Raw genomic sequence first — 15189 nt, forward strand, 5'->3', positions numbered from 1 at the left:
AAAAGGTGGGAAAGGACTATCTCTGGATTCTGATTTTACTAAGTGACCAACCATCCAAGATGGACCCCTAACAAAGTACTAGGAAATCGGGACCCTGGATACCTCGATGTGTGTAGGATAACACCCTCAGACAGTCAGTGTAAATAATCAAATCCTTTTATCAATTTGAGTCCAGATACAGATCATTAAATGTCAGTAAGGATCCCTCTCTATTACAGTGGCAGAGGTCAACAAAGCTCACAGCTGGTGTTTCTGTAGTGTAGTGGTTATCACATTCGCCTAACACGCGAAAGGTCCCCGGTTCGAAACCGGGCAGAAACAAGCGTTAGATCTCCTTTTATATGTGAGATGTAAAATTGATATAACATCTTGTAAATAGTTGTATCAACGGCAACTTTTAATGTCATTGCAACACCATCTACCTATCCACCTTCATATATGATTTAACAATCATTTCCATACGCCTCCTGTATATCTTAGCAATAGCTCCTGTCGGGCACCTAACCTCTCTATGTCTTTCAGGAACAAGTCACAGGGATGATGTCAATGAGGTTTCAGGGAGACATAGAAAGGGGATGCGACCATTGCATCCCAGCTTCTTTATTGAATGGTGTGCGGAAGCCATTTATCTGCCAGGAACCACTCATCATTGTTCTTGGTCATGACACAGGGATCTGTGACTTGCCGTAACTCCCTGCCTAAAATTGAACAAGACATTACCGTTACATCCTGTAGCGGGAAGGGGTTAATTTTATTAGTTAACCATAGAGCAGCAGCAAAACATAACTATGAATTAGAAAACATCTTCTTATAAATAAGTTAATAGTGAAGATAGAATTGAAGAACATTGTTCAATGTTATGTGCATACAGTGAAGCGGCCTCATTAGCACAGTAGGTAGCGCGTCAGTCTCATAATCAACACTTCCTCACCACTGTCTTTCTATGTTGTCAAACCCGCCATATTGCTATGAGACGACTTAGAGGTTGCACTGACAGCCAAAGGCTCCAATGAGTGGGCAAGAACTGATTCATATGGCTATTTCCCTCCTAGTCACTCAATGGGAGTGCTGTGTTCAAAATGTGTAAGTGTCTGTGCACTTCCGCATATAGTGATGGGAGATAGCTAGTTGACTGTAGTTTCAACTATGGGTGATCGGGTTGAGATCAGATCTTCCTTAACACCAATACATCAATAGTAATTTGATCTTGTAACTATACTAGGTCTACAACAGAATAATAAAAGAGTAAAACTTAAATGAAACAAAAAACAAATGAAAAGATCAAAAAATTATGAAAATGAAATATGACAATATTCCCTGTCCTTCTCCCCAGCGTGAGGAAACCACTTCAATCACTGTGAGACACATACAAAAATGTCTGAATGTCACACAGAATTAACGGCACCCCATAATTTAGGAAATTATACCAGAATTCAATCATACTACACCTATGTGGTATAATGAGACACAAGGTGGGAAAGGACTATCTCTGGATTCTGATTTTACTAAGTGACCAACCATCCAAGATGGACCCCTAATGAAGTACTAGGAAATGGGGACCCTGGATACCTCGATGTGTGTAGGATAACACCCTCAGACAGTCAGTGTAAATAATCAAATTCTTTTATCAATTTGAGTCCAGATACAGATCATTAAATGTCAGTAAGGATCCCTCTCTATTACAGTGGCAGAGGTCACCAAAGCTCACAGCTGGTGTTTCTGTAGTGTAGTGGTTATCACATTCGCCTAACACGCGAAAGGTCCCCGGTTCAAAACCAGGCAGAAACAAGCATTAGATCTCCTTTTATATAGGACATGTGAGATGTAAAATTGATATAACATCTTGTAAATAGTTGTATCAACAGGAACTTTTAATGTCATTGCAACACCATCTACCTATCCACCTTCATATATGATTTAACAATCATTTCCATACGCCTCCTGTATATCTTAGCAATAGCTCCTGTCGGGCACCTCTCTATGTCTTTCAGGAACAAGTCACAGGGATGATGTCAATGAGGTTTCAGGGAGACATAGAAAGGGGATGCGACCATTGCATCCCAGCTTCTTTATTGAATGGTGTGCGGAAGCCATTTATCTGCCAGGAACCACTCATCATTGTTCTTGGTCATGACACATTCATCTGTGACTTGCCGTAACTCCCTGCCTAAAATTGAACAAGACATTACCCTTACATCCTGTAGCGGGAAGGGGTTAATTTTATTAGTTAACCATAGAGCAGCAGCAAAACATAACTATGAATTACAAAACATCTTCTTATAAATTAGTTAATAGTGAAGATAGAATTGAAGAACATTGTTCAACGTTATGTGCATACAGTGAAGCGGCCTCGTTAGCACAGTAGGTAGCACGTCAGTCTCATAATCAACACTTCCTCACCACTGTCTTTCTATGTTGTCAAACCAGCCATATTGCTATGAGACGACTTAGAGGTTGCACTGACAGCCAAAGGCTCCAATGAGTGGGCAAGAACTGATTCATATGGCTATTTCCCTCCTAGTCACTCAATGGGAGTGCTGTGTTCAAAATGTGTAAGCGTCTGTGCACTTCCGCATATAGTGATGGGAGATAGCTAGTTGACTGTAGTGTCAACTATGGGTGTTCAGGTTGAGATCAGATCTTCCTTAACACCAACACATAAATAGTAAATTTGATCTTGTAACTATACTAGGTCTACAACGGAATAATAAAAGAGTAAAACTTAAATGAAACAAAAAACAAATGAAAAGATCAAAAAATTATGAAAACGAAATACGACAATATTCCCTGTCCTTCTCCCCAGCGTGAGGAAACCACTTTAATCACTGTGAGACACATAGAAAAATGTCTGAATGTCACATAGAATGAACGGCACCCCATAATTTAGGAAATTTTACCAGAATTCAATCATACTACACCTATGTGGTATAATGAGACACAAGGTGGGAAAGGACTATCTCTGGATTCTGATTTTACTAAGTGACCAACCATCCAAGATGGTCCCCTAATGAAGTACTAGGAAATGGGGACCCTGGATACCTCGATGTGTGTAGGATAACACCCTCAGACAGTCAGTGTAAATAATCAAATCCTTTTATCAATTTGAGTCCAGATACAGATCATTAAATGTCAGTAAGGATCCCTCTCTATTAGAGTGGCAAAGGTCAACAAAGCTCACAGCTGGTGTTTCTGTAGTGTAGTGGTTATCACATTCGCCTAACACGCGAAAGGTCCCCGGTTCAAAACCGGGCAGAAACAAGCATTAGATCTCCTTTTATATGTGAGATGTAAAATTGATATTACATCTTGTAAATAGTTGTATCAACAGGAACTTTTAATGTCATTACAACACCATCTACCTATCCACCTTCATATATGATTTAACAATCATTTCCATACGCCTCCTGTATATCTTAGCAATAGCTCCTGTCGGGCACCTAACCTCTCTATTTCTTTCAGGAACAAGTCACAGGGATGATGTCAATGAGGTTTCAGGGAGACATAGAAAGGGGATGCGACCATTGCTTCCCAGCTTCTTTATTAAATGGTGTGCGGAAGCCATTTATCTGCCAGGAACCACTCATCATTGTTCTTGGTCATGACACAGGGATCTGTGACTTGCCGTAACTCCCTGCCTAAAATTGAACAAGACATTACCGTTACATCCTGTAGCGGGAAGGGGTTAATTTTATTAGTTAACCATAGAGCAGCAGCAAAACATAACTATGAATTAGAAAACATCTTCTTATAAATTAGTTAATAGTGAAGATAGAATTAAAGAACATTGTTCAACGTTATGTGCATACAGTGAAGCGGCCTCGTTAGCACAGTAGGTAGCGCGTCAGTCTCATAATCAACACTTCCTCACCACTGTCTTTCTATGTTGTCAAACCAGCCATATTGCTATGAGACGACGTAGATGTTGCACTGACAGCCAAAGGCTCCAATGAGTGGGCAAGAACTGATTCATATGGCTATTTCCCTCCTAGTCACTCAATGGGAGTGCTGTGTTCAAAATGTGTAAGTGTCTGTGCACTTCCGCATATAGTGATGGGAGTTAGCTAGTTGACTGTAGTGTCAACTATGGGTGTTCAGGTTGAGATCAGATCTTCCTTAACACCAATACATCAATAGTAAATTTGATCTTGTAACTATACTAGGTCTACAACAGAATAATAGAAGAGTAAAATTTAAATGAAACAAAAAACAAATGAAAAGATCAAAAAATTATGAAAACGAAATACGACAATATTCCCTGTCCTTCTCCCCAGCGTGAGGAAACCACTTTAATCACTGTGAGACACATACAAAAATGTCTGAATGTCACACAGAATGAACGGCACCCCATAATTTAGGAAATTATACCAGAATTCAATCATACTACACCTATGTGGTATAATGAGACATAAGGTGGGAAAGGACTATCTCTGGATTCTGATTTTACTAAGTGACCAACCATCCAAGATGGACCCCTAATGAAGTACTAGGAAATGGGGACCCTGGATACCTCGATGTGTGTAGGATAACACCCTCAGACAGTCAGTGTAAATAATCAAATCCTTTTATCAATTTGAGTCCAGATACAGATCATTAAATGTCAGTAAGGATCCCTCTCTATTACAGTGGCAAAGGTCAACAAAGCTCACAGCTGGTGTTTCTGTAGTGTAGTGGTTATCACATTCGCCTAACACGCGAAAGGTCCCCTGTTCAAAACCGGGCAGAAACAAGCATTAGATCTCCTTTTATATAGGACATGTGAGATGTAGAATTGATATAACATCTTGTAAATAGTTGTATCAACGGGAACTTTTAATGTCATTGCAACACCATCTACCTATCCACCTTCATATATGATTTAACAATCATTTCCATACGCCTCCTGTATATCTTAGCAATAGCTCCTGTCGGGCACCTAACCTCTCTATGTCTTTCAGGAACAAGTCACAGGGATGATGTCAATGAGGTTTCAGGGAGACATAGAAAGGGGATGCGACCATTGCATCCCAGCTTCTTTATTGAATGGTGTGCGGAAGCCATTTATCTGCCAGGAACCACTCATCATTGTTCTTGGTCATGACAGAGGGATCTGTGACTTGCCGTAACTCCCTGCCTAAAATTGAACAAGACATTACCGTTACATCCTGTAGCGGGAAGGGGTTAATTTTATTAGTTAACCATAGAGCAGCAGCAAAACATAACTATGAATTATAAAACATCTTCTTATAAATTAGTTAATAGTGAAGATAGAATTGAAGAACATTGTTCAACGTTATGTGCACACAGTGAAGCGGCCTCGTTAGCACAGTAGGTAGCACGTCAGTCTCATAATCAACACTTCCTCACCACTGTCTTTCTATGTTGTCACACCAGCCATATTGCTATGAGACGGCTTAGAGGTTGCACTGACAGCCAAAGGCTCCAATGAGTGGGCAAGAACTGATTCATATGGCTATTTCCCTCTTAGTCACTCAATGGGAGTGCTGTGTTCAAAATGTGTAAGTGTCTGTGCACTTCCGCATTTAGTGATGGGAGATAGCTAGTTGACTGTAGTTTCAACTATGGGTGATTAGGTTGAGATCAGATCTTCCTTAACACCAATACATCAATAGTAAATTTGATCTTGTAACTATACTAGGTCTACAACAGAATAATAAAAGAGTAAAACTTAAATGAAACAAAAAACAAATGAAAAGATTAAAAAATTATGAAAATGAAATACGACAATATTCCCTGTCCTTCTCCCCAGCGTGAGGAAACCACTTTAATCACTGTGAGACACATACAAAAATGTCTGAATGTCACACAGAATGAACAGCACCCCATAATTTAGGAAATTATACCAGAATTCAATCATACTACACCTATGTGGTATAATGAGACACAAGGTGGGAAAGGACTATCTCTGGATTCTGATTTTACTAAGTGACCAACCATCCAAGATGGACCCCTAATGAAGTACTAGGAAATGGGGACCCTGGATACCTCGATGTGTGTAGGATAACACCCTCAGACAGTCAGTGTAAATAATCAAATCCTTTTATCAATTTGAGTCCAGATACAGATCATTAAATGTCAGTAAGGATCCCTCTCTGTTACAGTGGCAGAGGTCACCAAAGCTCACAGCTGGTGTTTCTGTAGTGTAGTGGTTATCACATTCGCCTAACACGTGAAAGGTCCCCGGTTCAAAACCGGGCAGATACAAGCATTAGATCTCCTTTCATATAGGACGTGTGAGATGTAAAATTGATATAACATCTTGTAAATAGTTGTATCAACAGGAACTTTTAATGTCATTACAACACCATCTACCTATCCACCTTCATATATGATTTAACAATCATTTCCATACGCCTCCTGTATATCTTAGCAATAGCTCCTGTCGGGCACCTAACCTCTCTATGTCTTTCAGGAACAAGTCACAGGGATGATGTCAAAGAGGTTTCAGGGAGACATAGAAAGGGGATGCGACCATTGCATCCCAGCTTCTTTATTGAATGGTGTGCGGAAGCCATTTATCTGCCAGGAACCACTCATCATTGTTCTTGGTCATGACAGAGGGATCTGTGACTTGCCGTAACTCCCTGCCTAAAATTGAACAAGACATTACCGTTACATCCTGTAGCGGGAAGGGGTTAATTTTATTAGTTAACCATAGAGCAGCAGCAAAACATAACTATGAATTATAAAACATCTTCTTATAAATTAGTTAATAGTGAAGATAGAATTGAAGAACATTGTTCAACGTTATGTGCACACAGTGAAGCGGCCTCGTTAGCACAGTAGGTAGCACGTCAGTCTCATAATCAACACTTCCTCACCACTGTCTTTCTATGTTGTCACACCAGCCATATTGCTATGAGACGGCTTAGAGGTTGCACTGACAGCCAAAGGCTCCAATGAGTGGGCAAGAACTGATTCATATGGCTATTTCCCTCTTAGTCACTCAATGGGAGTGCTGTGTTCAAAATGTGTAAGTGTCTGTGCACTTCCGCATATAGTGATGGGAGATAGCTAGTTGACTGTAGTTTCAACTATGGGTGATTAGGTTGAGATCAGATCTTCCTTAACACCAATACATCAATAGTAAATTTGATCTTGTAACTATACTAGGTCTACAACAGAATAATAAAAGAGTAAAACTTAAATGAAACAAAAAACAAATGAAAAGATTAAAAAATTATGAAAATGAAATACGACAATATTCCCTGTCCTTCTCCCCAGCGTGAGGAAACCACTTTAATCACTGTGAGACACATACAAAAATGTCTGAATGTCACACAGAATGAACAGCACCCCATAATTTAGGAAATTATACCAGAATTCAATCATACTACACCTATGTGGTATAATGAGACACAAGGTGGGAAAGGACTATCTCTGGATTCTGATTTTACTAAGTGACCAACCATCCAAGATGGACCCCTAATGAAGTACTAGGAAATGGGGACCCTGGATACCTCGATGTGTGTAGGATAACACCCTCAGACAGTCAGTGTAAATAATCAAATCCTTTTATCAATTTGAGTCCAGATACAGATCATTAAATGTCAGTAAGGATCCCTCTCTGTTACAGTGGCAGAGGTCACCAAAGCTCACAGCTGGTGTTTCTGTAGTGTAGTGGTTATCACATTCGCCTAACACGTGAAAGGTCCCCGGTTCAAAACCGGGCAGATACAAGCATTAGATCTCCTTTCATATAGGACGTGTGAGATGTAAAATTGATATAACATCTTGTAAATAGTTGTATCAACAGGAACTTTTAATGTCATTACAACACCATCTACCTATCCACCTTCATATATGATTTAACAATCATTTCCATACGCCTCCTGTATATCTTAGCAATAGCTCCTGTCGGGCACCTAACCTCTCTATGTCTTTCAGGAACAAGTCACAGGGATGATGTCAATGAGGTTTCAGGGAGACATAGAAAGGGGATGCGACCATTGCATCCCAGCTTCTTTATTGAATGGTGTGTGGAAGCCATTTATCTGCCAGGAACCACTCATCATTGTTCTTGGTCATGACAGAGGGATCTGTGACTTGCCGTAACTCCCTGCCTAAAATTGAACAAGACATTACCGTTACATCCTGTAGCGGGAAGGGGTTAATTTTATTAGTTAACCATAGAGCAGCAGCAAAACATAACTATGAATTATAAAACATCTTCTTATAAATTAGTTAATAGTGAAGATAGAATTGAAGAACATTGTTCAACGTTATGTGCACACAGTGAAGCGGCCTCGTTAGCACAGTAGGTAGCGCTTCAGTCTCATAATCAACACTTCCTCACCACTGTCTTTCTATGTTGTCAAACCAGCCATATTGCTATGTGACGACGTAGAGGTTGCACTGACAGCCAAAGGCTCCAATGAGTGGGCAAGAACTGATTCATATGGCTATTTCCCTCTTAGTCACTCAATGGGAGTGCTGTGTTCAAAATGTGTAAGTGTCTGTGCACTTCCGCATTTAGTGATGGGAGATAGCTAGTTGACTGTAGTTTCAACTATGGGTGATTAGGTTGAGATCAGATCTTCCTTAACACCAATACATCAATAGTAAATTTGATCTTGTAACTATACTAGGTCTACAACAGAATAATAAAAGAGTAAAACTTAAATGGAACAAAAAACAAATGAAAAGATCAAAAAATTATGAAAACGAAATACGACAATATTCCCTGTCCTTCTCCCCAGCGTGAGGAAACCACTTTAATCACTGTGAGACACATACAAAAATGTCTGAATGTCACACAGAATGAACGGCACCCCATAATTTAGGAAATTATACCAGAATTCAATCATACTACACCTATGTGAAATAATGAGACATAAGGTGGGAAAGGACTATCTCTGGATTCTGATTTTACTAAGTGACCAACCATCCAAGATGGACCCCTAATGAAGTACTAGGAAATGGGGACCCTGGATTCCTCGATGTGTGTAGGATAACACCCTCAGACAGTCAGGGTAAATAATCAAATCCTTTTATCAATTTGAGTCCAGATACAGATCATTAAATGTCAGTAAGGATCCCTGTCTATTACAGTGGCAGAGGTCAACAAAGCTCACAGCTGGTGTTTCTGTAGTGTAGTGGTTATCACATTTGCTTAACACACGAAAGGTCCCTGGTTCAAAACCGGGCAGAAACAAGCATTAGATCTCCTTTTATATAGGACATGTGAGATGTAAAATTGATATTACATCTTGTAAATAGTTGTATCAACAGGAACTTTTAATGTCATTACAACACCATCTACCTATCCACCTTCATATATGATTTAACAATCATTTCCATACGCCTCCTGTATATCTTAGCAATAGCTCCTGTCGGGCACCTAACCTCTCTATTTCTTTCAGGAACAAGTCACAGGGATGATGTCAATGAGGTTTCAGGGAGACATAGAAAGGGGATGCGACCATTGCATCCCAGCTCCTTTATTAAATGGTGTGCGGAAGCCATTTATCTGCCAGGAACCACTCATCATTGTTCTTGGTCATGACACAGGGATCTGTGACTTGCCGTAACTCCCTGCCTAAAATTGAAAAAGACATTACCGTTACATCCTGTAGCGGGAAGGGGTTAATTTTATTAGTTAACCATAGAGCAGCAGCAAAACATAACTATGAATTAGAAAACATCTTCTTATAAATTAGTTAATAGTGAAGATAGAATTGAAGAACATTGTTCAACGTTATGTGCATACAGTGAAGCGGCCTCGTTAGCACAGTAGGTAGCACGTCAGTCTCATAATCAACACTTCCTCACCACTGTCTTTCTATGTTGTCAAACCAGCCATATTGCTATGAGACGACTTAGAGGTTGCACTGACAGCCAAAGGCTCCAATGAGTGGGCAAGAACTGATTCATATGGCTATTTCCCTCCTAGTCACTCAATGGGAGTGCTGTGTTCAAAATGTGTAAGTGTCTGTGCACTTCCGCATATAGTGATGGGAGATAGCTAGTTGACTGTAGTTTCAACTATGGGTGATCGGGTTGAGATCAGATCTTCCTTAACACCAATACATCAATAGTAAATTTGATCTTGTAACTATACTAGGTCTACAACAGAATAATAAAAGAGTAAAACTTAAATGAAACAAAAAACAAATGAAAAGATCAAAAAATTATGAAAATGAAATACGACAATATTCCCTGTCCTTCTCCCCAGCGTGAGGAAACCACTTTAATCACTGTGAGACACATACAAAAATGTCTGAATGTCACACAGAATTAACAGCACCCCATAATTTAGGAAATTATACCAGAATTCAATCATACTACACCTATGTGGTATAATGAGACACAAGGTGGGAAAGGACTATCTCTGGATTCTGATTTTACTAAGTGACCAACCATCCAAGATGGACCCCTAATGAAGTACTAGGAAATGGGGACCCTGGATACCTCGATGTGTGTAGGATAACACCCTCAGACAGTCAGTGTAAATAATCAAATCCTTTTATCAATTTGAGTCCAGATACAGATCATTAAATGTCAGTAAGGATCCCTCTCTATTACAGTGGCAGAGGTCACCAAAGCTCACAGCTGGTGTTTCTGTAGTGTAGTGGTTATCACATTCGCCAAACACGCGAAAGGTCCCCGGTTCAAAACCAGGCAGAAACAAGCATTAGATCTCCTTTTATATAGGACATGTGAGATGTAAAATTGATATAACATCTTGTAAATAGTTGTATCAACGGGAACTTTTAATGTCATTGCAACACCATCTACCTATCCACCTTCATATATGATTTAACAATCATTTCCATACGCCTCCTGTATATCTTAGCAATAGCTCCTGTCGGGCACCTAACCTCTCTATGTCTTTCAGGAACAAGTCACAGGGATGATGTCAATGAGGTTTCAGGGAGACATAGAAAGGGGATGCGACCATTGCATCCCAGCTCCTTTATTGAATGGTGTGCGGAAGCCATTTATCTGCCAGGAACCACTCATCATTGTTCTTGGTCATGACACATTCATCTGTGACTTGCCGTAACTCCCTGCCTAAAATTGAACAAGACATTACCCTTACATCCTGTAGCGGGAAGGGGTTAATTTTATTAGTTAACCATAGAGCAGCAGCAAAACATAACTATGAATTACAAAACATCTTCTTATAAATTAGTTAATAGTGAAGATAGAATTGAAGAACATTGTTCAACGTTATGTGCATACAGTGAAGCGGCCTCGTTAGCACAGTAGGTAGCACGTCAGTCTCATAATCAACACTTCCTCACCACTGTCTTTCTATGTTGTCAAACCAGCCATATTGCTATGAGACGACTTAGAGGTTGCACTGACAGCCAAAGGCTCCAATGAGTGGGCAAGAACTGATTCATATGGCTATTTCCCTCCTAGTCACTCAATGGGAGTGCTGTGTTCAAAATGTGTAAGTGTCTGTGCACTTCCACATATAGTGATGGGAGATAGCTAGTTGACTGTAGTTTCAACTATGGGTGATCGGGTTGAGATCAGATCTTCCTTAACACCAATACATCAATAGTAAATTTGATCTTGTAACTATACTAGGTCTACAACAGAATAATAAAAGAGTAAAACTTAAATGAAACAAAAAACAAATGAAAAGATCAAAAAATTATGAAAATGAAATACGACAATATTCCCTGTCCTTCTCCCCAGCGTGAGGAAACCACTTTAATCACTGTGAGACACATAGAAAAATGTCTGAATGTCACATAGAATGAACGGCACCCCATAATTTAGGAAATTTTACCAGAATTCAATCATACTACACCTATGTGGTATAATGAGACACAAGTTGGGAAAGGACTATCTCTGGATTCTGATTTTACTAAGTGACCAACCATCCAAGATGAACCCCTAGTGAAGTACTAGGAAATGGGGACCCTGGATACCTCAATGTGTGTAGGATAACACCCTCAGACAGTCAGTGTAAATAATCAAATCCTTTTATCAATTTGAGTCCAGATACAGATCATTAAATGTCAGTAAGGATCCCTCTCTATTACAGTGGCAGCGGTCACCAAAGCTCACAGCTGGTGTTTCTGTAGTGTAGTTGTTATCACATTCGCCTAACACGCGAAAGGTCCCCGGTTCAAAACCAGGCAGAAACAAGCATTAGATCTCCTTTTATATAGGACATGTGAGATGTAAAATTGATATAACATCTTGTAAATAGTTGTATCAACGGGAACTTTTAATGTCATTGCAACACCATCTACCTATCCACCTTCATATATGATTTAACAATCATTTCCATACGCCTCCTGTATATCTTAGCAATAGCTCCTGTCGGGCACCTAACCTCTCTATGTCTTTCAGGAACAAGTCACAGGGATGATGTCAATGAGGTTTCAGGGAGACATAGAAAGGGGATGCGACCATTGCATCCCAGCTTCTTTATTGAATGGTGTGCGGAAGCCATTTATCTGCCAGGAACCACTCATCATTGTTCTTGGTCATGACACATTCATCTGTGACTTGCCGTAACTCCCTGCCTAAAATTGAACAAGACATTACCGTTACATCCTGTAGTGGAAAGGGGTTAATTTTATTAGTTAACCATAGAGCAGCAGCAAAACATAACTATGAATTATAAAACATTTTCTTATAAATTAGTTAATAGTGAAGATAGAATTGAAGAACATTGTTCAACGTTATGTGCATACAGTGAAGTGGCCTCGTTAGCACAGTAGGTAGCACGTCAGTCTCATAATCAACACTTCCTCACCACTGTCTTTCTATGTTGTCACACCAGCCATATTGCTATGAGACGACTTAGAGGTTGCACTGACAGCCAAAGGCTCCAATGAGTGGGCAAGAACTGATTCATATGGCTATTTCCCTCCTAGTCACTCAATGGGAGTGCTGTGTTCAAAATGTGTAAGTGTCTGTGCACTTCCTCATATAGTGATGGGAGATAGCTAGTTGACTGTAGTTTCAACTATGGGTGATCAGGTTGAGATCAGATCTTCCTTAACACCAATACATCAATAATAAATTTGATCTTGTAACTATACTAGGTCTACAACAGAATAATAAAAGAGTAAAACTTAAATGAAACAAAAAACAAATGAAAAGATCAAAAAATTATGAAAATGAAATACGACAATATTCCCTGTCCTTCTCCCCAGCGTGAGGAAACCACTTTAATCACTGTGAGACACATACAAAAATGTCTGAATGTCACACAGAATGAACGGCACCCCATAATTTAGGAAATTATACCAGAATTCAATCATACTACACCTATGTGGTATAATGAGACACAAGGTGGGAAAGGACTATCTCTGGATTCTGATTTTACTAAGTGACCAACCATCCAAGATGGACCCCTAATGAAGTACTAGGAAATGGGGACCCTGGATACCTCGATGTGTGTAGGATAACACCCTCAGACAGGAAGTGTAAATAATCAAATCCTTTTATCAATTTGAGTCCAGATACAGATCATTAAATGTCAGTAAGGATCCCTCTCTATTACAGTGGCAAAGGTCAACAAAGCTCACAGCTGGTGTTTCTGTAGTGTAGTGGTTATCACATTTGCCTAACACGTGGAAGGTCCCCAGTTCAAAACCAGGCAGAAACAAGCGTTAGATCTCCTTTTATATAGGACATGTGAGATGTAAAATTGATATAACATCTTGTAAATAGTTGTATCAACAGGAACTTTTAATGTCATTGCAACACCATCTACCTATCCACCTTCATATATTGTCGAAGTCAGTACATTGGATAAAGTCATTTCAATTCAAGTCTAGCAAACTTGGTTGTCTTTGTTTGAAAAGATGCGTAGGGTACGCATCGACGTACAAGGGCACGCTACGGCGTGAAAGGGCGTACGCATCCACTACACGTGGCAGCAACAGTAATTGATCTTTTACCATACATTCGCACAAACACGCATACTTATAAAATAGTACACATTAATGGTAGTTGCAACACATAGTCAGTTATGTCGAAATATAGTAGTATTTATATGTTATATCAGAGTTACATGCATATTAGTGAAATACACGGAACGGGTTAAAGGAATAACATCATCAGTGGTATCATAATGAACCTTGTTACATATCCTACTGTTTGGTTCACTCTGCGAGGGAATCGCAGAGTGCATACGCAAGTTATGAATGATAGGGAATTATGAACTACTTAAGACTAAGGAATCCTGGCGGGAAGAGCAGAGCGTACCCCCTGCAGAGATGACCCCCTCCTTTGGATTCCTTAGGATGAACCAGCCAATGATTGACGACCCCTTGGACATTCCTGAGACCCGGACCAATAGATGCAAGCCATACCATCTTCATTGTATTACTGTATTTGATTGTGTATATAAGCAGCAGCTTGTGATCCAGAGTGCAGACATCTTGTCCCCAGACTTCAGGATTGAATGACTGCACTGGATCCAGAGCGCCTGCGATAAGTAACGGCTGTATTTACTATTACTTCGCTTGAGCATATTTTTCCACTTATTGCGAATAAATCTTTGTGCTTTGGAAACACAAATCGAGGTTCGACAATCGTTATTGGTTAGCGACAATACGCACATAACAATTTGGGGGCTCGTGAGCTTTGGAGGTTTCGTTGCCGATGATACGCAAGACCAACGGATTTCGGTTCCTCAACAAAGGGTGGAGACGCGTCATAAACGGGTAAGAACGCATGGTGTTCAAAACCTGAATTTTACTCTGTGTTGCGAAACCAAATGTCCGTTTTGCATTATCTAGGGCACGCTAACTAGAACCTAGGGACAAAAGAGAAAACTGTTTCTTTTTTCTGTCATTGTGCGTTTTAACTGTATTGCATTGTTTAGCGTATGTGTACTTCCTGCTGTGCGTACGCGAACTTCCGGTAAACTTGCCACGTGGTTAAACAATCGTTTTGATAGTATTATACATGCATAGTATAATTACTTGTGAAAGCCTCTGAGACATTATTACTATTGTTGGGAACTTTTGATTTTCTGCGCAGAAAAGGTGTATAGTGTGTGATGTTGTAACGTAGATACACTGTTTTATTGTTGAGGTGCTCAGTTGCTGTCTGACGAGGCGGATTGCCCAACTGAAGGACGGTATACAGGGCAGGTATACCGAATGCGAAAACTGGGTTTTCGCAAAGCGCTACCAATAGATCGCAAGGTTTGCTAATAATTAGTATTGGTAGGCAGTGCGATCCGATCGCACCGTTAGTGCGAATTGGTGA

The 15189-nt window shown here is 39.9% G+C and overlaps 7 non-coding genes across 7 annotated transcripts; all 7 read left to right on the plus strand.

Moving 5' to 3' along the window:
* The first annotated feature begins 248 nt into the window (after positions 1 to 248).
* TRNAV-AAC (transfer RNA valine (anticodon AAC)) lies at positions 249 to 321 on the plus strand. Its single transcript has one exon. It is a non-coding gene; the product is annotated as a tRNA-Val (tRNA).
* A 1394-nt stretch (positions 322 to 1715) lies between these two features.
* Positions 1716 to 1788, plus strand: TRNAV-AAC (transfer RNA valine (anticodon AAC)). Its single transcript has one exon. It is a non-coding gene; the product is annotated as a tRNA-Val (tRNA).
* A 1397-nt stretch (positions 1789 to 3185) lies between these two features.
* On the plus strand, positions 3186 to 3258 carry TRNAV-AAC (transfer RNA valine (anticodon AAC)). The gene has a single exon. It is a non-coding gene; the product is annotated as a tRNA-Val (tRNA).
* Positions 3259 to 4653: 1395 nt separating this feature from the next.
* TRNAV-AAC (transfer RNA valine (anticodon AAC)) lies at positions 4654 to 4726 on the plus strand. The gene has a single exon. It is a non-coding gene; the product is annotated as a tRNA-Val (tRNA).
* A 1402-nt stretch (positions 4727 to 6128) lies between these two features.
* TRNAV-AAC (transfer RNA valine (anticodon AAC)) lies at positions 6129 to 6201 on the plus strand. Its single transcript has one exon. It is a non-coding gene; the product is annotated as a tRNA-Val (tRNA).
* Positions 6202 to 7603: 1402 nt separating this feature from the next.
* On the plus strand, positions 7604 to 7676 carry TRNAV-AAC (transfer RNA valine (anticodon AAC)). The gene has a single exon. It is a non-coding gene; the product is annotated as a tRNA-Val (tRNA).
* Positions 7677 to 9078: 1402 nt separating this feature from the next.
* TRNAV-AAC (transfer RNA valine (anticodon AAC)) lies at positions 9079 to 9151 on the plus strand. Its single transcript has one exon. It is a non-coding gene; the product is annotated as a tRNA-Val (tRNA).
* The last annotated feature ends 6038 nt before the right edge of the window (positions 9152 to 15189 follow it).

Source organism: Mixophyes fleayi (assembly GCF_038048845.1).
Source record: "Mixophyes fleayi isolate aMixFle1 chromosome 4 unlocalized genomic scaffold, aMixFle1.hap1 SUPER_4_unloc_5, whole genome shotgun sequence".
NCBI lineage: Eukaryota > Metazoa > Chordata > Amphibia > Anura > Limnodynastidae > Mixophyes > Mixophyes fleayi.